Source organism: Lagopus leucura, unplaced genomic scaffold, assembly GCF_019238085.1.
Source record: "Lagopus leucura isolate 7727_CA_CO unplaced genomic scaffold, USGS_WTPT01 Super-Scaffold_100157, whole genome shotgun sequence".
Taxonomy (NCBI): domain Eukaryota; kingdom Metazoa; phylum Chordata; class Aves; order Galliformes; family Phasianidae; genus Lagopus; species Lagopus leucura.
In genome coordinates, this window is record NW_024962334.1 from 24866008 (window position 1) to 24891910 (window position 25903).

Here is a 25903-nt window from a genome sequence, read left to right on the forward strand (position 1 = left end):
TTTTTCCCTTCTTTTTTTTCCCTTCTTTTTTTTCCCTTCTTTTTTTTTCCCTTCTTTTTTTTCCCTTCTTTTTTTTCCTTTTTTTTTTTTTTTTTTTTTCCTTTTCATTTTCCTAACAGATCTTGTGAAGGGTGCCTAGGAGACATGGGGGCAAAGGTCATCCAAGTTGATTGAGAATGATGTGTTGAAACTCAGTAGCAGGAGATGTTTGAGGGTCATGTTGTCCATGATTTGGTAGTCTTTTGACTATATTACTGATTAATATTTAGTAATTGTACATGATTTTGGTATTACTGATTATAAGTAATGCAGTTTTCTCTGGAGAGGTGGAACTTGACCTTGCCCGGATTTGTGGTCCTTGGATTACTCTGAAGGTTAATATTTTAGATGGCTTATCTTTTTATACTGAGGAGTTTAGGGCATCTTTAGCAATATCACAATATTCCTTGAGTTTTGTCATTTGCTTTACTGGGGAGTACAACACAGCAGAAATCCTAGCTGTGGTTGGGCACTTGATTCACATTTGTCTTCCCACACTGTACATTTATGATGGAAAACTGTCAGAGCAATCGTATTCTGTATACCATGTCAATGTACCATATAGTACAGTGGTTTTACATGGTGTTGCGCATGGCCATAGGAATGGAGGAAAGGAGCTGTGGTTACTTAAATTAGCTTTTCCATTAAAGCCATGTGAGAGCAGTAAAGTTTTTATTTTATCAGTGTCCTACTGAAATAGTAGCATGAATAGAGGAGAAAGGAATAACTTTAACCAGAGTTTGTACTTGATACTGTAAGTCTTGTGCTTTACATTTGTAGTAGCTCCTTTGGTAACTATTTGGTCAATGTCAGATGTTTTAAATTCCTTGGAACCTACCTTTCACTTACCTCTTTAAATTCTGGAAGTGCAAGTCACTGCTTTATTGCACTTAATCAATAGTTAATCAATGTATTCAAATTGCATTCAGAGTGTAATCAGAAAGAAAGCATTTTAATTTTAACAGCTGCAAAACAGTGTTAAAATTAATTCGTATTTATAGCATAGTCACCTTCTCCAGCTTCTTTTCATTTGCATGAAAATATGACAGTGTCTAATGGTATTAGGGACAGCTTGGATTTTTTTCCTTCAGTAACATGAAAAAAAAACAAAACACCAAAACACCCACCTTTCTTCATTCATTTCTTAGTGCTTTCAACTTTTACCTTTAAGTTTGTGGTAAAGATGGTGCAGGAAAAGGTGCTAGCATGAACGTACATCATGATTTCAATGTGCTATTCTGGACTGTTCTGACATGAAAGTTATCCTCTCTTCCAGTAGTGAAGTTATTCATGAGATAAGTTTATTCGATATCTCCCCTGAGCTGTCAGCTTTACTTATCACAACTGCAGCCTGTCAGAACTGTGTCCTGTCCTTAGGCTGCTGCAGGCAAGGAGGATGCCCCAGTAATATCAGAGGTGGTTTTCAGCCTAATTCCATTTGCAGACCATTAAAAATGCTCCAGTGAAAGTATGCTTTTTTATTAGAAGGGAGGCAGGAAGGAGAGAAGCTATAATTTTCATGTTACAAGATGATGAAATTGAGGCCTTGGAATGATGTTATGGTTAATTAGCTCTCTTGTTCTTACCATATGTAAGTTTTGTTCTGTAACATAAATTTAGGGGGTTGTTTAGAAATAATAATAATAATAAAAAAATAAAGTAAATACTCACCTGAGGGTAAGGGGCATTTTTAGCACAAGAGCGACCTGAATAAAATTTACTTTCAAAAATTCACAGACCGTTTCTCCGTTAGATAAAGATTATCTCTTGTACCGAGGGGTTTGCATGTTTAGCAGTGGTATGGGCTCAGGGAAATAGTTGCATTTAGTTTCTGTCAAAGCTTGAAATGTCATGCCATGTAATGTACCAATCCAGTTCCCCTTCAATCTGTTTAAAATGTGTCTTCAGAAATCTTTGCTTTTGGCTCTTGCCAGAGATTAAGCCCTCTTGAGTGATTTCCCTTCTTCTATGTCAGGTTTAAGCTGCTTCTCTGTGCTAAGTCCACGCTATGCAGCCTGGCTCTATATTCTTGTTTTTCCTCCAGGAACTCTCAAGTCGAGAGGGAGATGAATGTCTGCTGGCTCATGCCTTGGTCTGTGCTTGGGACTGACTCCCCACCTCTGCAGGACATAATGTACTCTTATCAGTTCCCCCTGAAATTGTGGAATATTTGAATGCTTTCCAAACAAATTGCTTTTGTAAGATGAATATTAAAAAAACTAAAGTGTAGATAATTCCTGATATTCTTTTCTCGCACTAAAATACCAAGGGCAGCTAGGAAAGTTTCCCCAAAAGTTTGCAGAGCTGAAACTCTGATATTAATAAAGAATTTTGAAAGAAAAAGCATCTTAAGCTTAGAAGAATTTTAATGGCTATAACAAAAATATAATTTTGTGGGGTTTTTTTTTTTTTTTGGTCAGTTGCAATGAAACTGCTTGCATTTCAGGTAATAACACAAGCTGTTATATAGCTCCTACTTTTTCATTAGACATAGAATCATCAAATGACTTAGGTTAGAAGGGATCTTTGCCAACCACCTGATTAGGCTGACCAGGGCTTCATCCAGCCTGGCCTTGAACCCCTTCAGGGATGGGGCATCTACAGCTTCTCTGGGCAGCCTGTGCCTCAAAATCCTCTGAAAAATGTATTTCTAATGTTTAATCTGAATCTCCCCTCTTCTTGTGTAAAGCCATTACTCCTGGTACTATCACTACACTGCTTTGATAAAAAATCTCACCCCATTTCTCCTGTAGGTTCTTTTTATGGACTAGGAGGCTGTAATGAGGTCTGTATGGAGCCTTCTCTTCTCCAGGTTGAACAAGTTCAGTGCCTTAAACTTTTCTTTGTAGGAGAGGTGCTCCAGCCCTCTGATCATCTTCATGTCCCTCCCCTGGACTCTGTCCAAAAGCTACATGTCTTTCTTGTGCTGAGAGCCCTAGACATGGATGCAGTACTCTAGGTGGGATCTCACATGACCAGAGCAGATGGGAACGATCACCTCACTCACCTTACTAACTACTTCTTGTGGTGCGGCCTGGGCTAGATCCAGTTTTGTTGTCTTTTTTACTACCTATACTGCTTCTTTTTCTGTTTGATTGCTAATAGCCTTTTTTTCTTCATACTCTTATTTAGTATTGAAATTCCCTAGAGCAAGACAACAGAAAATTTAAACATAAGAGTTGTAATGCTAACACTTTTGATGTGTTAAGCTTCTTTGCGTATAGTATTTATTACTATTGAAGTGTCTGTGAGTAATTTACAAAAATATTTGTATGTATGTATTGTGAATGGTATGACATTGTTCTTTAAATGTGCTAAGACTTCTGGACAGTCATTCATGGAATGTTTAATGTTAGTTTTGTCTAATAACATTAGAGCTAGGTTGTAGACTTATTTATTTAATTTAGGTTAATGTGCTTGAGGGGGAGAATGAACACGTGGTTATTGCCTCAAATAATTAACAATATGAGATCTTAACTATGCGAAGTCTAAATTGTGTTAGCTGTCTGAAATACGAACGCTTCTGTTAAAATCCCTGATGTTGTAGGGAGGCAAAATTACATTTTGTATAAAAAGAAATGAAAAATGTGCTGGTTGAAGTCACTAGATTTACTTTCAAAAACTATAAATTGTAGCTTATATTTATTAATCCCTCTTTTTGTGTGTGTGTGTCTATTACATCAAAGTGGGTTTTATTTGTGTTTTTTTTAATTTCCAAAAAGGAAATGAAGGTGACCAGGAGCCTACCCTACATACGTCGATAAGTTTTGCCATAATGCTAACAATTACTTTGATGTGTACATAGGTTTTATATTCCTATTCTGAAGTTAGCCAATATAATACAAAATGTCAGAAATCTGTATTTTTCAAAATAAGCTTTATATGAATGCATTTCTGAGTTTTGTGATTTTGTTTAAAAATGTATTGGCTAAATCCTTTGAGAGTTTCTTACACTTTGCTTTCAGTGGGGCTTAGTCTGAGTGTAGTGGTTTTCACTCCTCCCTGTCTTCAAATTCAGTTCTGTCTCTAAGAGTGAGATGCATTCTCCGATTGCCTTTAGTGTATGTAAGATTGGATTCTAATAGTCCATTAACTGTGTAATTTTGTGTTGTTCCTCCAATTAGGTACAAGAAGATGAATCTCAAAATAATAGCAAACAGGTCAAATGTTTTGAGAAATCCACTATAGTGACTATGTGATTATGTGAGTTATTAGTTGCATGTAAATCTTCTTAAGGATGATGGAAGGAAATCCCAGGTAGAAACAATGGTAACAATACACCTTTTGTGGTCTCTGAAATTAATTTAATAAATGTTTTGGAGTTTGACTAATATACATGTAATGACTTTTTTGTTTAGGTCAATGTAAAGCCTAATGTATCTTGGAGATTAGTATTGATCAGGTGAAGCCAAAATCAATCTTGGATTTTGAGGTTCATTATACTTGGAAATAGGATGCAGTACAGAAGTTACACACATGTTAGGTTGTAGTAGGCTTTTACAGTAATTACAGACGAATAAACTTTAAATTATCTGCAGCGTCTAAAAGTAAATAGAAAACCTGGTAAAAGATCAGTTATCTAAATAAACAATTAGTGAAACTCTGTATGTGTTTTCTTAGTTTGAAGGATACTCTTGAAATCAGTATTAGAGTTCCCTTTTGCTTCAGCAGGAAAGGAATTTTGTCCTCTCTGTTGAAATTCATGACCTGATGCTGAGGAAAAGGCTAGCCGTTTTTGTTTAGATGTACTTCTTTCAAAATGGAAAGTTGTTTTCTGTCTTGGCTGTCTTTCTTAGATGTTCTGGTCAAATTGAATTTCTGCAGCTGGAGAAGTACATGCGTAGAGAAGGGGAAAGAGGTGAATTGCAATATAACGTACCCTTCAAATATTGCATGGTAAGCATAATTGATTTCACTGAAGGTGAACTACTGCCATTTAGTAGATAGGAAATGTCCAGACAGAACATGCACATGTATATTTTAACAGTTGTTTTTTTTTTTTTTTCCTGATATAAAACATCTGGCCTGAGTACACATGTTAAAACAAACAGTTGGAAATTCTGAAGATATTTGTTGAGAGCGTTCAACAGAAGTAATTCTTTCTGAAAATCTGATTTTTATCGTAATGTCTGTTCTGTGTAAAGTGAAATAGTGCAAACAGAGCTTTATCCAAGATTCTTTTGTAGAACAAATTGTGCTTTCCCCTCAGATTTTCATAGCATGTTGTTAAAATAAATGAAGGTTGTACTATATATCTTCTACTCAAAAGTAATATTTGTCTTCTGAGAGCTTCAGGTGGTTCTCCATAAGAGACTGATATCAGTGTGATTCTACTTTGCTCTATCATTTGGCCTTTTATAAATATATAACAAAATGACTGATAGATTATGCATTTCTATTTATTAATGTTTATATATTTATAATTTTGATGATATCTGATTGGAAGTTCATGTACACATGTGCATGTACATCATGTTTGGGATGTCTTTGAAAATAAAAATTTAGATAAATGCAAACTGTTGATACTAAAAATAATCTTCAAAGCTGCTCCTGTTGAAATTGACTATTAATAATGAGTTGTATCCCAGTTTATAACCTGAGACACCAAAGTGCAAAAGTTAGAAGAAATTCCCAGGATATAAAAATCCTTTTACCAGAGCAGCTGCTCCTATCAGTAGACTTTTCCTGAATTTCTCATTTATCCTCACAGTAAATCTGCAGTATATGTATTAAGACATTTGTCATATTTATATCCGTAATAACTCTTTAAAATGTATTAGCAGGGATTTTTAGAGAGAGGACTTGTAAATGCCTTCTTCTGCTGCACTGAAATCAGTACATCCAATGTAGTTACTTTGGATTTAGATGAAGATGAGGACAAAAAACTGCCTTCAGAAAAAAATTGTTTAATAACCATAATTGAACTATTTTTGAAAATGCCTCAGAAAAGGTGATTTTTAGCTTCTAAATATTCCTTTTCTTACTTAAATGTTCTGGATTAATTTTGCAAAAGATTATTTTCCAATTAATGTTCCCAGGTGGAATAGCATTTAGGTCAATTGTACTAATTAGAAGAAATGTATCCAAAACTTATCTTAATGCTTGCCATTCTTCTTAAAATGCTTACAATTAGAATTAGGAATTGTTGTTCATTAGCCTCCTAAAACAATGAAGCACTATAATGTTAATAGTTTCAGAATGGAAGTGAAAGTGAAAGAGAAATGGTAAGGAAGGTTATACTTTCTGTTTTGTGTGTGCTTTATTTATTTATTTATGGAACTAATGCATGTTGGTCGGAAAAAGTAATCATTTTCTGTTGTGCTTGACCTTTATATTAACACTTGTTAATTCCTACAGTTAACACTATAGGAATTAAGTTAAACACAGAAGGCCTATTCCTCTTTGAACTGCTTAATCATCCTTGAGGTGTGTGTAAGTATGTCATAGCAATTTCTTCAGAGTATGGACTTCAGATGATAATGCGTTTCATATATTAGTCCTCTCATGAAAAAAATATTATGAGAAGTGATGCAGCCATCTGATCTTTCATGCTTTTTTTAAAGTTGTTGATGGGCCAGCTCAAAATGGGTCAGGCTTTTGCTGCAATCTGACTTTGAGAAACTTTGGAATCAGTATGAATCTTGACCTACATTTTTGAAGTGGGACTTCAGATACTGGGGTGAAGAAAATAAAGCTTTTTAAACCTTTATTTGTGTGTCTTTGGCCACTGATTTCATTTCATTCAAACAGTGCATATATAAAATATGCATTTTATTTCTTCAATAGTCTTATTACTAAATGGAATTAATTATAATTTATATTTACATAAGAGCAGCAGAGGAGGCTTAAATTGCATTTAGTTAAGTGCATATCCAAAAAGAGTGTGTTGTATGTCTGAAAATTATTTGCAAATAGGTTTAAATGCTTGGTTGCCTTTCAGTAATAGAATTGAATGCTTTTGAAGTAAATCCATCTTTTGCTTTTAAAAACTACATATCATTATATGACTAATACTCTGTCATAAAGCACTGCTGCTTTAACTAGTGTCTCAAGTCTCCTCCCATAGCAGTTTGCTTGAAGTCTGCCTCCAAATATGTTAGTAGGCTGCAGTTCAGAGAGAAAACAGGCAGATCTGGTTTGTGATCTCTTACAGTGTTAGGTATTTGTCAGATAATACTAAATTTGTCTGACATTAAGTCTGAATATTTTAGGGAAATTTAAGCTCATAAGCACTTAGGAAAAAATGAGGATTTTACTGTAGTAAGTGTGACTTCTGTGAGGCCTGTTGGTAATGCAGCTTGGTGTGTTGCTTCTATAACTGCTAATGTAGTGCTACTTTTCCAATTTTCTATCCCCTGAATACAGAAAAAGTTAATGAAAGGAGAAGAAATACTTGCCCTTAGTTTCTGTAACTTCTGTTTTGCCGATGTACTTCGTTGCTTTCCTTCCAAGTTTCTCCAGCTCTTTCCTGATCATCTTGTACATCCCAATAACTCTTACCTTTCTAAGCCCACTATATAAAAGGATGGCATATCCTCAGTCTTTGTCATATATTAGAACATCCAGCGATCCAAATGAGAGAGTACTACTCTCGATTTTTTGGCACAAGCTGACACCAGTATTTTGTTGTAATCCAAGGTTTTACATGTTGATCCAGTTAGACTTCACAAGCTTCCTGTAAACATGTGCATGGTCCACATAAATGAGGAAAATGGGTGAGAACAAAAACTGAAGGTATGATACCACTGACACTAAAGAGTATGGAAAGACTTTGATTAGACCGAGTCCTCTTGGACCACTTTTATGTACTTTTTAGACTGTATCTTTTAAATTGCAGTGCTTTCTAGGCAAGCCTCTTCCAGTGGTCTGTGATTTTTGACCTATGACAAATATGGTTTTGTTTTTGTTTAGAAAAGTTTAATGGTACTGTGATACAGATTTTTATTATTATTATTATTATTATCATTATTATTATTATTATTATTATTATTGTGGGAGTCTGATTTGGTGAAGAAGCCAATTGTGGCTTCAGGAAAGCCTCTTAGTTCTTTGACATGCAAATAGCAATTTTATTGATCCAGCAGCCTGGTTAACTTGCCAAATCACTGGAAATAACCGTATTTGGCTAAAAAGAGCAAGCATTATACATAATTGTGCTACAAACGACTTTATATTGTGAATCTGTTTTATGAAAGGAGAAGAATTACTTGTGGAGAAACTGGCATTAAAAATCTCCCACTTGAATACAGTGACTTTTGTCTGAATGAATGTATGAAAGTGCTACTGATGAAACAGAGGCTTTTTTCAATTACTTTTTATTCCGATTTTTGCTAAATAGAAAGTACAGACAACGAAGACAAACAGCACTTACTGTAATCATGTAAAAGTAAGATCAAGTTATTCAGATGGTATGATTAGAATCCATCTGTTGCTTAGCTTTTGTGATTTTTATTTAACTTTTGCCATCTCTGCTTGCTTGTTGCTCCTAAACAAAGAAACGTATTCTCTCAGAAATGAAAGTGGAAAGTATGCTAATGAGAAGAAAATTCCTGTGAAAGAGGTTTACAGTGCAAAGTAAAACTGAGTTTCTGCTTCTAGGCTTCATCAACTGTTTGGAACAAATTCTACTTGAGGTTGCAGCTAAAACAAATATTTGACCAGTCTTGTCATAGGGCCTTGTCTTAACAGACTTCCAAAATAAATTAATAATTCAGAAAGATGTTAGAAATAATTTAAAAGACAGTTTTTAAGCTAACAGTCATTGGTTATCATTTTTGAAAAAGCAATTCTCCAGTAGAAAATAATAGGCCACAGTTAGAGAGGGAATTGCCTGTTTTCAAGGTATGAAACATGCTTTTCACCTTCCATATTGTCAGTGTTCTTTTAACAAAGTGGCTTATATACTTTCCGTATTTAAATTTGGACTTGGACACTGAAGGATGTAAATAAGTGGAAGGAGTTAGGATGCAGCTCAGCATATCTGAAAAAGTGCAATGTGACCAGGTCCTGATAAATACCATGCTGGGTAACTGAAGGTATATTCTTTGACATCCTCAGTACAATTGAAAAAACCTTTCCTCCTGAAAGTCACTTAGAAGACAAAAAACTTCATTTCATGCTTTAAGAAAAGGAGCTCAATTTGGATCTTAGTGCTAATGCTTCTGCAGGGATTCATCTGATGTTTGAAGACTTTAAAATTTTTTTTTTAAGACTACAGAGATATTTTCTAGTTTTTACAGTATAGGAAATAATAAGGGTCAGACCAGAAAATGGGAACTATTTTATTTTACTTTGAGCAGTTTGGTAACCACTTTAATGACTTCTAAATCACTTACTGGACAGGTAACTTTTTGCAGTTCTCGGTACATTGCAAAGGGGTTTCCTTCAACTCTTGATACCCTGAAAATTTCAAGAAATGAATATGCATTCAGTATAAAGGAGTTTTTAATATGTTTAATGTTGTCCATTGGCTAGATTTCATTTTTTTTTATTTGTTGCTAATATAAAAAAAAAAAATCTTGATTATACTGAAGTTAATAAAATGTAAAATCTAAAAATTTTTCCTCTTAGAAATGTTGGGGTATAGAAAAGAAATTGTAAGAGTATTTCTAGAGGAGCAGATGGAAGTTTTCTGAAACTTTGTGACACTGGCAAAAAATTGATTCTTAAGAATGAATGTAAGAAACAGTGGTATCACCATGGGTCCTCTTGTTTGGAGGAGACTACTGGCTTCTAATAGTCAGCAGTTTTGTCTTCTCTAAGAATAGATTTCTGCTTGATCATCATGCTTAATGACTTATGCTTTACCAATATTTGTAATCCTCCTCTTTTGCATTTGACCTTCAGAGAATGTTGTGACAAAAACACTTAACAATTTTGTGGAATTCAATGGACCTCTGTTCTTGGCTCTCTTTATGCATCTCTTATCCATGATGAAGATACTTTTTTTTTTTAATTCACTATATAACCTCTGATATTTTTATTTTCAGCGTGCTGATAGGTGATTAAAAATTCAGCACAATACTACACTGTATTCTATTAAATGTATAGAAGTTCTAAGGCATATTTTTTGAACATTTAGCTTTCCTTCATTCATGTATTAATTCCTTAAAACTGTAGCTATGTGCATATAGAATATGTGTTCTATAAATATATAATGTGGATGTACATACTTATGCTTCCATATGGTATTTTCATCATTTTCTTTCTTCTATTATAACATATATGTAATTGAGCTCTATTAATAGTCCATTTATTTTTCCATGAATATAGTACCATTTTACACACATGTATGTGTGTATACAGATGTGTACACACACATACACGTGAATTCACATTCTTCTATTTTCGGTCTTAGCATTACTAAAGCAGCATAGTCATATTTGGTATTAGCTTTGTTACCAACTTTTATCCTGTTTAATCCATTAGATTGGATCTTTCTGATCTAATTTTGTAGCTGTTCTTTTCAAAACTGCGACAGAATGGTAGAAGAGTTCATCCTGCTGTCACAGAATCTGTGGTTCATACTGAGATGCTTCAAAATAGCAGTTGGCATCAAAAGTAATTTTTAATAGTCCTATTCCACCTGAACAAGATATGCAGAGCAGCTTCTTTACCTAGAGACAGAGACTTTCTTGGGCTCTGGAATATGTTTACTTCTAGGAAGTTTAAACTCTGACTGCAATTTTAATCCCTACTTCATCAGGATGGAGCAATCTTTCCTGATGAAGTATAATTTTGAAGTCTTGCAACAGAAGTTGCAAAAAGGAAAATATAATATTCTGCCCAACTCGGTAGAATTCGTATCTTTGCCTTTGACCCTGGTTCTGGGCACTCTCCCAAAGAAATAATTAACATGTTTTTTCTCATCATTCTTGAGATACCTCTCAGTGATGTGAGAACTGCAGATTGAGAATGTGTGTGTATTCATCAGAGGTGTAAGCGGTGCCGCTGAAATGTTTTGTTCCTAAGCTGTGCTGTATCAGTGAAGGTTTTGGCATGATCCACAGGAAGCTGAGTGCTCCCTTTGTGATTCCTCAGCGGGGGGCAGAGGAAGCTTTCTTTGTCATTCCTGTCCTAGTTTAATGAACCAAAGCAGGAGGGACTTGATGGCAGCAGAGGGCTTTTAGTGAGGGTGAACATTAGGCCTGGGTAAAAATTGTTTGTGGGCTATCGAGTGTTGTAATTGCAATATTTTGTCTAGCAGGTGCGTGCTCTGTTTGAGGGATCTGCCTTATTGTGTGTATGCAATATTAACACTGCTATTTTTCATGTGTTCAAATATTCAGAGGATGCATCCATGTTTCGTACGGTGGTACCATTGATGGTTGTGTCTTTTGGTGTCCTTCCAAGCTTGAATTTATAAGCAATATTAAAATATGGCTGTTTGCCCTTGGTGAGTTAGGACATTCTTGCTTCTTGGGTGTTTTTTTTTTTTTTTTTTTTTTTTAAGCAGTCAAGTGCAACAAAGAGCCTCTGTGTGCTGAGTACACTTGAGGAAAGGATTTGAACAACAGATTTAAGGAATGCTGGACTTTCCAAATAAGCAAGAAAGTCTTGAAGCAATTCTTTTCAGCTGAGAGGACATGTAAACAGAATAAATACAATAAAAGGAGAACAATGCCCTCTGTATTTATGTAAGCTAGAAGAGTTTTAAAAATGTGTTGAAATCTGAATGTCACTTTTCTTTCACAACATAGTTGGAGCTGATGAGAGACATGAGATCAAGCCAGTGTTACTCAGCCCTGCACTGCAGTGCTTCCAGCTGCAAGCCCTTGGAGATGAGAACTAGGTGGTTTATTTATTGTTACTGTTATTTCTGGGGGATCTATGTGCTTGTTGATACTCTGTTTTCATTTACTATGGCTACTTTTTGCAGTATTGATGATAATTAATTTGAACTAGAGCGCATCTGCCTTTGATTTTAAAAAGAATGAACTGCAAAGCATTGGTTAGGCTTGTTTAAGTAACTACTTTGTTTCATACTGAGAAAAGTTGCTGCTTCGTAGGAGAGAAACCAAATGTTTGCATATTTCCAGAAATAGTCCCATTTACTGGGTGTGTTTTTTTTCTTATAGAGTTCCAATAAAAATAATACTGTCAAGACAGTCTGAAGAGTTTTAGTAACAGTGGAAATACGTATGCATGTTATCTATACTTGATTTTATATTTTCTACCAGCAAAAACACTTGTGCTTCCTGGTGTGATTTCTGTTAACCAGCTTTTGTCAGGGCAGCACAGGTCCAAAAGCTCTTATAGGCAAATAGAAAGCCAAACATCTGTGGGGCTGAAGCTGTTGTTGGCATTTCTATTGTTGGCTGCAGAAGGAGCCAAGACTGAACCAGAAATGCTGCACTGTTGTCATGAGCACTATTTTCCCCGTAGCTTCTTATCTGAATTATGGGGAAAAGCAGAGAAGTTCAGGTGAGCTTTTGCTGCTTTGCTAGTCTGGGAATCCTGTTTGTGTGCAAATAGTTTTTCCCAGTTGGTATGAAAATAAAATAATGAAGATGGAGAAATAAGAGTCTTTGAGCATTTCTCATGTGAGAGATAATTAGAAGATAAAACTATGGTAAATAATCCCAGTATTTATTAAATCACATTGAACTGAGGTTGTGAGGGGAGAATTTAACTTCTTTTTTCTGGAAAAGAATGGTGGTAATTTTACTGCATTTTTATTAACTCCACAGAAATAGGCTTGTACTCTTGCTGGTTTCAGACTTGTAAAAAATGAACATGTTGCTTGAAGGTGTAATGTGGCATATCTTTAAAAGTCCCTTGTGGCACTTTGTGAATGAGATTAACATCCTGCCTTTGCTTTAATCCAACCAGAAGTTGTACAGAAAGTGCTGAGTGCTTGTTAAACTCTAAATGAGACCTGAGCTATTTTCCATCTGTAGGCTGTTCTTGGTACGTTTCCCTCCAGCTTGAATACAAAATAGGGTAAGAAGAACTAAAAATTAATTCTCTTCTGAAATTTTGTTATCTCATGTGATTGTCTGATTTCAAGTTAAGTACTGTGTGTCAAGTTTGCCAAGTCAATCCATGCCTGGAATCTCGAAGAAGCCAGTGTTGCATTGCAGATCCCTCTTCAGACTCATTAACCAAGCCAAGAACCTTGCTGTGAAAAAATGTTTTCTTGGTTGTTTTTCATCATACCTCTTGATTTTTGGTGCTTTTTTGCCCCTCAGATCCCTGTGGTATGATCTCAGTGACATTTAATTGGCTCTCTGTGCCTCAGATCTCAAGTATGTGGGTAGCTGACTCCATTCTTCCTCCACCCTGCAGTACCGTGCCTTGCATCTTGGCCTGCTGGCATGGACTGTGATGGACTGGGAGTCCTGTCAGTGCTGCTGTCCTTAATTTTTTTTTTTTTTTTTTTTTTTTTTTCTCCAGGATTAAATCAGTTTAATTTGCTTTAAAATCACAGGAGAAGCATGCCATGAAATCTCAGAGTAATTTGCAACAAGCTAAATCTGTCACAGAGCGTTAGCTGCACACATTCATGCTGTGGTGCTAAGAAAAGAGCAAATGAAAATAAACTGTTTTGAAAATGGTTTAGCTCCACAGTAAATCTGCTACATTACATAAATGAGATCATTCAGGAATTAGGCTGCTCTCATCACTTCGAATCATCAAATGGCTTAAACTGAAAGGGATCTTAAGGCCAGTTCTAACCCCCAGCCCTCACCTTGGTGCTCCTCCTTCTCATTACAAAGTAAAGATGTTGAAGAGACTGACCCCTGGGGGACACCACTCAACACTAGCCTCCACCTGGAGAAAGAACCATCAACTACTCTCTGGATGAGGCCATCCATTAAATTCCTTATCTACTAAGTTTTCCATCCTTCAAAACCATCTCTCACCAACTTAAATAATTCTAAATCCTAAAACTTCTAAAAATCTCAGATCTTTGACTCTTCTGCACCTGCAGTTAGTGATTTTGATGTATGAAATCACGTTTCATACATGTATAAGGACTCTTGGCCTTTTGTAGTGGGAACCATGGAGTAGATGAAGTTAATATATGAAAATGATTGATTAATCTTTATAAATATACAGATGTTGTTGAGCCCTTAAAGTTATCTATGAAGATAGGCCCAGTCATAGTGTTTGGTTATGGTTATGCAAATATAGGAATAATAATAAAAAATGCTTATCTGTCTGCATCCAGCTCCATTATATCCAGTGCTTTTAACTAGATTCAGAATGAGATTGAGAGCTCCACCAAGAAAACTATGGGTTCTTTCAAATTATATGCTAAGTGTTGACAGCAGCCATGTAGCCCCCAGTCTCCTTCCAGGTCTGTTTTCAAGTTCATTGCTCTGGAATCTGTTCCTTGTATGTCTTGGAGAAGACCAATACTTTGTATTCATCATAAAGAGATGGTGGTTTAGTTCCAAAGTGAAGTTATGTGGATATTTTTCTTCTTGAGGAATATTCTCCTGATATTTTATACTCAGTGATAACTTAATAACTAAAATGTATGTTAATTGAACAAGTTCACACCGAAAGATTAATACAAATAACCAGTTATTTGTGTTTGATAGGAAGAAGAATAGGAGAGGTTAGATTTGTAAGGCTGTATTTTTATTTTTTTTAATCTAAATTAAATTGACATGATTCCAACATGGCAAGTTGGGCTTTATTATTGAGCTTTCCACTTGTGGAAATCAGAGTCACACTCAATAAAACTCTGTGGGTCATCTTGTTTGCTTGTTTGTTTTTATAAGCTGTCAGCTGCTTTTATTATTATTTTTTTTTTCCTTCTCTCCTTTTTCGTTATATTGTAATCTTTGAGAACTTTAAGGCAATGTTCAAGGCTTTAGGAGGAGTTCTTTTGGTATTCTTTTAATGATTTATAGTGCATGTTTTCTGGTTCTGGAGACGTAAAAAGAATACTTGATAGAATGAATTGGGTTGGAAGGAACCTTATGGATCATCTATCTACTTCGTAATTCGAAGTCCTCTGTCATGACCAGGGGCACCTTCCATTACAGCAGGTTGCCAAAGCACCACCAAACCTAGCACTGAACTCTTCCAGAGATGGGACACCCACAACTTCTCTAGGAAACCTGTTCTTTACCACCCTCATAGTGAAGGATTTCTTCCTTATATCTAATTTAACTCCACTCTCTTTTAAAGTCATTACCTGTAGTCCAATCACAACACTGATAAACAATTCTTCTTTCCATCTTTCTTTTGTGTCTCCTTTTGGTACTGAAATCATATTTTATAATGAACTTTTTTTTTCCTTAAATAAATGTCATTGTCACTGTGAAATACTAATGTGTTATTCTACTTCCTTAACAAATTGGAGAAATATCTTCTGGACATTTCTGTCTTTTAGTCTTGAAAATAACATCAAAGGGCAGCAAGTTTTTAACTCTGAACTTATTGGTAGGTAACTTAGGCGTTCCTTTCAGTATAATAACAAATATCAGTGTAGCTTGTGAATTTCTGAAAAGAAATTTCAATATCATACCATCAAGGATATTATCAGCCATACTTAACAGTTACTGTTTATTTTGTCTAATGAAGCTTGATCCTAAAAGATTTATTATTTATTTATTTTAATTATCTGCAAACTGATCTATAATTTACTTATTTTTCAAATCTAACTGTGTTAGTAAATGGAGCTCTGGTAGACAGTAGAGTATGTAGTGTCCAGGCTTGGGGCCCCAAGTACACGATAGATGCAGAGCAGTTGGAGCAGATTAGAGGAGTGCCACAAAAATGATCAGAGGGCTGCAGCACCTCTCCTGTGATGAGAGGTTGAGGGATTTGGGATTGTTTAAACTGGGGAAGGGAAGGCTTTGGGAAGAGCTCATTGCAATTTTTTTCAATGTTTGAAAGGAGCTTACAAGCTGGAGGGGGACTGACTTTTTACACAGGTAGATAGGGCAAGGTGGAATGGATTCAAACTGAAAGAGGGGATTTTTAGGTTAGGTGTTGGGAAGGAATTCTCCTTGTGCTCTGTAGAAAAATGATCTCCTGTTGAGATGACTCTGGACCCCTGGTGGAACTGCTTGGAGGGTTTTGGGCTTTGTACTTTGGAAACAGAAGGTCTTTATCTCTGAGGTGTAAATGACAAGCTGATGTTGAGCCAGAGTCTTCAAAGGTGTGTTTCATTGGTCAGCTCTTGGGATGTGTGAGGTTTCTTTCCTTAACAAATAACAACAAACCAGATTAAAAGCCTGTACAAGGTGTTTGATAACCATCTGTAAAAGTTTCCAAGAGCTCTGTTAACCCTTAGTTGTGTGTTGAATTGTAACTTGGAGGGCTACACACAAAAATAAATTCAATCAATTTTTAAAGAAGGAACATTAAAATGCAAGTCTGTAATAATTTGAAAGCAGTCAGCTTTAACAATTGTTTCATTACCTGGAAACGTGAACTTGGCTGGGATCTTCTCTACTGAAGATAGTTGTAAGGCAAGTGTCCTAGTTTCTTCCTAGGAAGAGTACAGAAATAAAAGTTGTTAAGAATCACACATGACTGTGGATATTAATGAGTGGTTGAATTATTCTATACAAGAGAGAGCATGTTATGACACGTTCATGTCATTCAAAGGTTTTATTTTTAGTCTCATTTTTACAGTTGTTTTCACTGTCTCTAGTACCTAATTTCATATTACATAAATCATTTAAGTGGTGCATGTTTCTTCCTGAAATACATATTTGAGTATAAAATTTATTTTACCATATTACTAGTATCATTTTTAAGATTGTAACACTTCTTAGACAAAAATTCTGCTTACTTTCACATTCAAGTTGTCTCTTTTTAGCAAGTTAAAAAAATATATCTGAATTGATATAAAATCTTACAGGGATATTCAAAAATAATATCATTCAATCTTAAGGCTTCCTATAACTACCAAAAAGCTGAAATAATTTTGTGACAGGTTTTTTGATAAAACCTAAAAAAAAAAAAAAAAAAAAAAAAAAGAAAAAAAAGAAAAAAAGAAAAAATTCAGTGGAATGTAAGTACTCAACTGAATGGCTCTCTGTAACGTTTAAATTCCCATTTTTTGACCATAATGTTGAGTCCATCAACAGACTCACAACTGTTAAGCGTAGGTCATCAATAAGATGGCTGCTGTTACTTTAGAAGTGACAGTGTATGCTCACTCCTGACTGATTATGATTAGAATGCAGGTTGGGTAACTTCTCAAGGAAGTATCTTGTCCTCCAAGTCCTCTTTTTAATTTGAAATATTTTTCTCTCAGAAGCAACGCAGTTTGAATATATAACTGATATTGGGAAATAGAAATTATACTTCAGTGCTTGTCACAATGGTTTTGCTGAAATTCCATTTACTGTCTATGGAGAATGATTCTTGCATAATAAATGAATTTAAAAACTGTCATTTATCTCTCAAAAACATTTAATTTGAATCTTTAAAAATGGGCCATGGCAAATAAATTTAATTAGGGCATGCTGTCCCAGAAAAGCTTCTTCTTGACTTTGAGGATCTGGAACAAAAGTTGTCATGATATTGCAGCTGACTACAAGAGAGATGAGACAGCAGAATTTATTATTGCTTTTTTTTGTTAGACTGCTGTGTTTTCTAAAGTACATGGGCACGTCAGTTCAAAATATAGCATGTTATTATGTTAAACTTAGTGATGGAAAATTGGGTGACCATTGAATGCTAGCAGCATTGAATTATCTTGATTTTTGATTAATTTAGAGTAATGTTACTATTTTGTGTTGATTAAACTTACTGGCTGTAGAGCATTACACTCAGTACATTCAGCCCTGTTCTGTGCTCACTAGAACAGTGAATGATTTAATTATTGCATGTTGTTCAGTGCACATACTTGTGCTACTGAGTTATCAAGTACAAGAAAAGAAATATTGGGTTCTTAACCACACAGAGCTTTTTGCCTTAATGAAAAAGAGTCCTCATTAGCCAAACTTATTTTTGTAATTAAAATCTTTATTGAAACTTCTGAATGATTGTAGCAGATTCTTAATATAGCAGTGCAATGGAATGTTTATAAGACAGCTTTTTCTTTTAAGCTTTGAGATGAGGATGTTTTCTACCACTGGGCTTTGTGCAATGGCTAAGTCCAAAGCACGCAAACATAATTTGTCTTATGACCCTAATGCTTTTACATCTTCATGTTGACCAGTTTCACGAGTGTGCATACTTCTTAATTCCTTATTCTATGCCTTGCCTTGCTGTTACAGAATTCAACTGAAGATGAGCATTGTGTATGGCATTGTACTAATATGAGCTTGTGAGTTTTTTTTTATTACCTTTGTGCAGAGTGTTTCAGTCAAATTCAGGTATTTTTTGACCCTGTGATAAATATTCATCAGGGATGGTCTGTTTTGTTGCATTTATCTCAGGAATAACTTCATAAAGGTTGCTTCTACTTATAGCATGCTTGTTCAGCATGAAAACTTTTCAGTGGTGCTGGAGCAGAGTCTGTACCTGCAGTGTGTAACCCACTTTGGGTATTCTTGCAGGAAGTTGCTTGACTGAGGCTGATGATGTTGGGGGGGGAAAAAAAAAAAAAAAAGAGGTTTCATCTGGCAACACTGAACAGGAACTGGCACACTGCTCCCAGCTGAGATTGTTCTGGCAGCTTTCCCCAAATGTACAAAAGTAGCAAAGTTGAACTTAGTGACCACAGGCTTCCTTTGGTTTCACCATGTCTGATCCAAGCCGTTCCTTTCTGGACCCACTCCTTTCTCTTCTCCCTGCTGATGTGTCATTTTCGGGATGCCTCCTCGTCTCCTTGATTGGATAGCCATGAATCTACATAGGTAAACACATGTCTGAATGAAAAATATTGCGGTTAACTGTGTTGCGTTGTATTCCCCTCCCTGGAAGGCTGTCAGGTAACATGGCTACGTGCATGATATATTAAGCCTTAAATTGTTGGAAGGAGCTGCACTATGCATCTAGCTGTGGTATTTATTCCTTCCTTGACCAGTGTAGTGGAAGCATGGTAAAATTGAGTTCGATAGAATGCACATACAGAACTGGTTGCCAGTGGTTCAGTAATTCGAAACACTGTCATTCTATTGTCATTACTTGGCTACTGAGTGATAAGAAAGTTGATTTGGAATCCCCTGTTTGACACTCAATGTACTTGTCAACAGCCCTCAGTGAAAAGCTTAAAATCATGTAGCATTGTGTGTAGATTGGCTTTGCACATTTGTAAATATAGGCAATCTGGCAGGTAATTCACAGTAAAGCAGAAGGATATTTTTATGGAAATGATGATATTGTATATTTTTTTTCTCATTATTTAAAATTTGATTTTAAATGCATATGAAGACTTTGTCTTCACTAATGATTCCACTTACTGAGAACTAATAGAGGAATATAGCTGTGCTCTAGGGCATTTGACAGTTGCCTGGAGTTTTCTATGCATTTCAGGGCATTTTGACAAGATAAGTCTAGGGCAGCAGCAATTGCTGTGACAAACTCATATCACATTTGTATATATGTTTCAGAATAGAAATAGAATTTACAGTTTATACCTTTTTATTATCTGTATGAATATGAATTAATCGTTCAAGAGATTAATTTATTTTCCATTATCTCTGAACAGTTTGTGTTAATGTGTAATGTCTTGCGTTATGTTGATGCAGATTATTAGGGTATGAATAAAGAATTGAAATTATAGTTATTCATATGAAATAAAAGAAAAAGCAGATAAAATTTGGAACACTGTTCTAGTAGTGATGATTTTATTCGAGATGCAGTTTCACCCAAAAATTAGTCATCCTATAGGCATGTCATAGCAAGTTGAGTAACGCTTTTTGCTGTCTCTGATTATAGCAAACTTCAAATAATAGGTGGGTTTTTTTTTTTATTTATTTGCAGAATGGCTTAGGAAGCTATTTACCTCTCTCACACCTCACATTTATTTTACATACTATGTTCAAATTAAAATCCCTAATTTTTAATGGATGTAGTGTCCTCAAGAGATTTAAAGTTGTATTTCTCAGACAGTACAAATTTCTCTGTGAACCAAACTGTATGTCTATGGTTGTTCAGTCAGCAGTTCAGTGCACTCAGCGGGATTGCATGGATACGGCAGAAATCAGAATTTGTTTAGTGTTCTCTGTTAGCATATATTCTTTCTTTGAGAAGAATAGACTAATGTATTATTCAATTTTTTTCATGAAATCACAAGACTGTGTGTGATGAAAATGAACGTTGTTATTGTTTTCTTGTTTTTTGTGTGTGTTTTTTTCCCTCACAAATGGTGAATTGTTTTTCAAGTCCTTTGTATGCCCAACAACAGCAAAAAAGCTCTCACTAGGAGAATTGATTTGGGTTGGATATGCTAATTCTGCAGACGGAGTAAGGCTGTACACTCATACTAATCAGTCAATTCTTGAAAAGATTTTCAGTAAAGTAAATACTCTAGTTTGAATACATGAGCAATACTAGGTGTGCATTACAATAGAAGAAAATTGCTATGGGCTATATTTGGTAAATGGGGACAATAAGCATTTCTAAGACTTCCCCAGGGAACAAAAAGTATGGCCTAAATTCTCATTCTGACAGAGAGAAAAAAAATTAAAAATAATTCCTTTCATTTTAAGCTAATGTTAATTTTTCAAGACTTGGCTAGAACCTTCCTTCTTTTTAGCTGAAGAAACTTAAGATTACAGAATCACAGAATGGCCAGGGTTGTAAGGGATTTCAAGGATCGTGACTCTCCAACCCCCCTGCCACATGCAGGGCCACCAACCTCCCCATTTAATGCTAGACCAGGCTGCCCAGGGCCCCATCCAATCTGGCCTTGAATACCTCCAGGGATGGGACATCCACAGCCTCTCTGGGCAGCCTGTTCCAGAACCTCACCACTCTCTCTGTAAAGAGCTTCCCCCTGATGTCCAACCTAAATCTTCCCTCCCTCAACTTAAAACCATTTCCCCTTGTCCTGCAAGTTTCACTGATATGTTCACATTTTATCACTGAAATTTCATACTACCAACATAAGACTTTCAAACTGTTTTTAATTTATTGAATGCTACTTCAACCATATGGTTTTAGATGTTGACATCTATTTTTGTATTATTTTTATTTTGCCCTTATGGTATATGCATCTATTCTTTCCTATGATATTTCTTGTGGAAGATTATAATTTAAGAATCTTAAACAAAATATGACTGTTGTCATGGAATGGCCACTTCAGGATTTATTTACTTGAAAAGTAGCTAAATATTTTGTGAGAGACTTTATATGTATCTAATATCACCACAGGCTTGTACTTTTGGATTCTTAATTAAATCAAATATGAGATTTGTTCTGTCTCTGCACTGAAAATGCCCACAATCCCTATGTAACGATGCATTCACCATATTTCAGCAAGTCTAGGGGCACACTTTCTTTCTCAAGTTGAGCTATACTCTACCAGCCTGACAGTAGTAGGAGAAAATATCCCTTGGGGAACATTTGTGTAGAGCTTTCTCTGGAAAGAGAGCAAACTTTAGGTTTCAGATAAAATTGAGAGCAAAGATACTCAAGAATGGCAAAAAAGGCCCTTGGAAACCTGATGTACCCTCTGGGAGACATTCTGGTCAGTTCTCTGTCAGGTCTGTGAGATGCTTATTTCATGGCTAAAGACCTAAATAAAAAATGTGAAGGTAAAAATTATATATTAGTGATATTTACAGTTGTGTATGTATGTGTATGTGTAAGTGTGTGTAATAGCTTTAGGTTCTCTGAATGTGTTAGGCTTGTAATAAAATATTTGTCTGGAATTTCTGATGTTTAGCAAATTAAATAGAAAAATCCTGTTTGTGCTGCTTGTGCAAAGAAGGGCACGTGCTTAGTATTTTCCACCTGTCCAGAAAATGCCCATCTATATGCCAGCCATTTCTTCAAGGATGAAATTTCCATGATTTCTGAAGTAAATGGAAAGCTTGAAGCGTGTGCTCTCTCATAATGACAGTTATAACCCCAAAATAATGAAGTCTTTTTACTTGTGTGATAATTCTTTGCTATTGTTTTAACCTATATGTTTACTACTATATTCCTAATGGCAGAGAAACAACACATTTTCAGTCTATCTTTTGAGGCTTCTGAGGCTTACAAGAAAATCTCTGAGGTAAAGAATTTCTCCTCTGTGAAGCAAAAATCACCATTTATCTCTAGGGAAGGTGCACTGAGGTAAATGTGTAGAGTATAAGACTTGACAAGCACTGTGATGAGTGTATGTCAGGCATCCCAACCATGCTTCAAAAGCCCTTTTGTTATGAAGCTCAGATAACACACATTCTCTTTCTACGGAAGGATTGGTTTTGTATTTCTTTTTTATTTCCTTCGGGGTCACAATCACAGTGACAGTAGGTAGGATATGTCCTTATTTACACCCTGTCTACTCATCTGGCTGTAGGAATCACAAGAGGCAATTTTAAACATTAAAAATAGAAAACAAAAACTGTCCTTTCAATGTCTTTCTGCAGCACTTTGCTTTTGCTAGTGAAAACTCGTATGACTACCATAGCCATTTATCTGGCCTTAGTATTTGCATAAATTATAGGGTGCTGTCATTATTTCTAGTAACTTCAGCATTAAAAATCATTACTTTTAATAGAACCATGGAACCAAATGATCCTTGATCATCAATTTTTGATAATTGTTTTATTTTGCATATCCCACACTATCTAGCTTCCAGATGTACATCAGACTGCTGTAGTCTGTTGCTGAGCCACACATTCAAAAAGTTTCTCTTTATATAGAAGAGAATGTAATATTATGTAAAGATTTATGACTGCATAAATAGAATTTGTAGAGACTCTGCTTGTGTCTGGCCTACATGTTCACTTGGAATTGTCAGTTTAAATGCCCTGTTCATTGTTGGGGATTGGATAGAAATGACCATATATCCTGAAAAATAATGGCTGATATTCCCAAAGAATTGTGAAATAATGTGTTTTGGAAAATGAAATGGCACATTTGGAGTTTATTCCAGATAGTATGATTTTGAATGTTATTAAAAAAACAAGTTTTAATTGTTTGCTTGATTAAGAAGTGTTGTCTTTGAGTCTGGAGAAGAAAAGAATAAAAAGCTTATTCTTTCTTTAAACTGTGAAAACAATGTGTTTATTTGTAATTTTCTCTGAATTACTTACAGGAATTTTTTTTGTACTAACCAAGTCTCTTTGTTTATAGATAAATTGAACTGCAGTCACCATTGTTTGTATTGCAGAGCTACTGTTTGAGCTCTGTTCCTTTGGTATAACAGGACTCTGTGCAGTAAATGTTATACTTTCTTGCCTAGAAGATAAAAATTCCTCTAAGGAGACCCTGAAGTGGTTTATAGGTTTTACTTGCAGTTTCTCCAGAGTTTAACTTAATGAGGGCTTGAAAACTATTTAAAATGTTTTCATTCTAATGACATCTGCATCTATCTCCTTTATATGTTGCATGGGATTAAATTGTTTGGGGAAAAATAGTAACAAGTTTCAAGCAGAGTGAAGCACAAAAAAGAATGCTTAAGTGAAGACCAATTTAATATTCTTCAAATGTGATAGGTGTTTTTCTTATTTTTTTGAAAAATGTCAATCAACCATAAATGAATTACAATATGCAAAACTTCGAATAAAATCTCAGTGCATATTGAAGGAAGAATGAAAGGGTATGGAAAAAAGCAAAAGTAGTTTGTGGTAAAAGCAATGTATGTCTTATTTGTTTGTTAAAAGTTTTTTTTTCTTTTTTTTTTTTTTTTTTCTGATGATGCTTGTAACAGTGAAGCATGTGTTTGGGTTTTCTGTTCTGGGGAGAGTGGGGAGAAAGGTTGTGGAGAAGGAAGAGTGAATTGTTTTAGTTCTTAAATTATGCATCTGCTCCAATACAAAACATGAAGAAGTCTGCAATGGCTGGAAGCTCAAAATAATAGTTTTTGCTGTTTCTTATTTAACTTTTTTTTTTTTTTTAATCTTCTAGTGAACATACAATTCTGAGAATTTCATTCTAGACTAGACTTGAGTACTTCATATTTTAAACACAAATGTGTTTAATTGGAACTGCACATGAAAACAGTTATAGAACAGAAATTTATCCACCTTAGTGTTGATTCTTTTCCATCTTTCTAGTTCTACATCCCTTTTCTGCTTCAGCCATCTTCAGTGTTCCTCTAGCTGCTACCAGATTTCTGGGCATTTGGAGCTCTTGGCCATTCTTAACTGGCTCAAATGTCATCCTGCATTGTGTATCTTGTTATTTTTTTTCCCAGTAATAGTAATAGCCTTTGGTCTTTCTGAGTTTATTTCTTCTTAATGTTGAATTCACACAGGAAGCCTCCTACAGGATGTTTAAATTAGCTTAGTTGATAGAGACATTGCTCTGCCTTCTGAGCTCTGCTTGATTTTCTTTCTATCTTCATCTCAGTTTATACTTCCTATCATGTATTCTTTTTAGCCTATGCCATTTACTTCATTATTTTAATGTTTAAAAATGCACTTTTCTTCTAGAGAAAAGTCCCATGGTTGTAGAAAATAATAAGCTATGTAATGGCTTTATACATCTAAAAGCAGTCTTAATGACTACTGACAGTATAAAATGTGATAAAATGTTTTTCTGCATTAGTGTTTTCAGACTTAATGTTCCTTTGCATTTAAATGTTCAGAATTATTGATATATATGGCCATCAGATTACCTGGCTAGTTTAAAATCATTTTTGTCAGTTTACAAGGATATGGTTTGTTTCTTTTTACTATGTTTACTTATGTTCCATTCCTCTTCAAAAGTCCACGCATCAATGTCTACATTATATATTCTTGTTTCTGTTGTTCTCTAAACTATCAGCATACTGAAAAAGTTACTGCAGGCTCATCCTATAAGCTCCACAGCAATCATAATATTATCTCAGAACCAGTGTGCAAAACTATAGGGATTCAGTTATGGGAAACAGTGAATCTTCATGCCTTGATCATTAAGATCATGGGACAGACTTCACTCAGTACATTCCTGTATATCACTATTATACTTTTATAAGGAGTTCCAGACTGTTTGGGTCCAGAGACCTTCTCATCCTATGCATGCATTAGATGCTTCCTTTAAATCTGCTATATATCATGATCTTGTTTCTTTTATCTCGTTTCATTATATGCCTTTCACTTAATTTAAAATATATGATACACCCTGGACAATTTTCACTTATTATTTAAAAATAATTACACGGGAAAGTTATTAAACTCGTAAATAGCCTAGAATTTTATATATATAAATAAAAACATATATATATATATATATAATACAATGCTACAATAGAAGTTTTTTTTCCTTTAGTCTTTCAACTAAAATAATAACTGCTATATAGGTCAGAGGTTATAACATTTGTGCTTATCTTCAGTTTTCAACCTCTTGATTGTGATTTCTTGAAAGGTAAAAGTTAAATTTCCAGCAAAACATACAGTTGCAGACAGTAATAAAAGCTTCAAGCAGGTGAAAAAAGGACTCTGGGAGGTAGGCCCTATTCACTGTTTGTTATTTTTTTTTTTTTTTCTACTTGCCAAAATGTTACAGCTTTATACTTACCAAGTTAGACACCAGCACAGTAGCTGTTCTTTAACTTTGCTCTAGTACAAGTGATCCCCGGGCAATCTCGACAGCTGTTTGGTAGTGGCTGTTGGCAGTCTTTCCCTGAATCACTCTTTGTCTGATGGAATGATGCAAGACTCAGCAAGATACTTTGGCGAAAAAACAAGCTTAGTTTGAAAAACCATGGTTTATAATAGTAGTGAATCTTCTTATCATCTCTGATGTGTTATGTAGTTTTTGAATTTAATCAGTGTGACCTGAAATGTGCTCTGTTTTTCTGTTCCTATCTTTAAAGTAAATATCTAGGACAAGCTATCTGAGAGCCTTATTTTTTTTCTTCCAG

At 35.0% G+C, this 25903-nt stretch overlaps 1 protein-coding gene and 1 long non-coding RNA gene across 2 annotated transcripts in view; one reads left to right on the plus strand and one right to left on the minus strand.

The window, feature by feature from the left end:
- Positions 1–11750: 11750 nt before the first annotated feature.
- The window catches only part of THSD7A (thrombospondin type 1 domain containing 7A), a 245876-nt gene continuing 231723 nt past the window's right edge, over positions 11751–25903 (plus strand). Inside the window, exon 1 of the mRNA XM_042888490.1 lies at positions 11751–11830. The gene's annotated coding sequence lies outside the window, so the exon portion shown is untranslated. The remainder of the gene's footprint in view (positions 11831–25903) is intronic.
- Positions 15900–25646, minus strand: LOC122189352. Its single transcript, XR_006181791.1, has 4 exons — positions 25558–25646; positions 18481–18807; positions 16423–16492; positions 15900–16203 (listed from the first exon to the last, which is right to left on the minus strand). It is a non-coding gene; the product is annotated as an uncharacterized LOC122189352 (long non-coding RNA).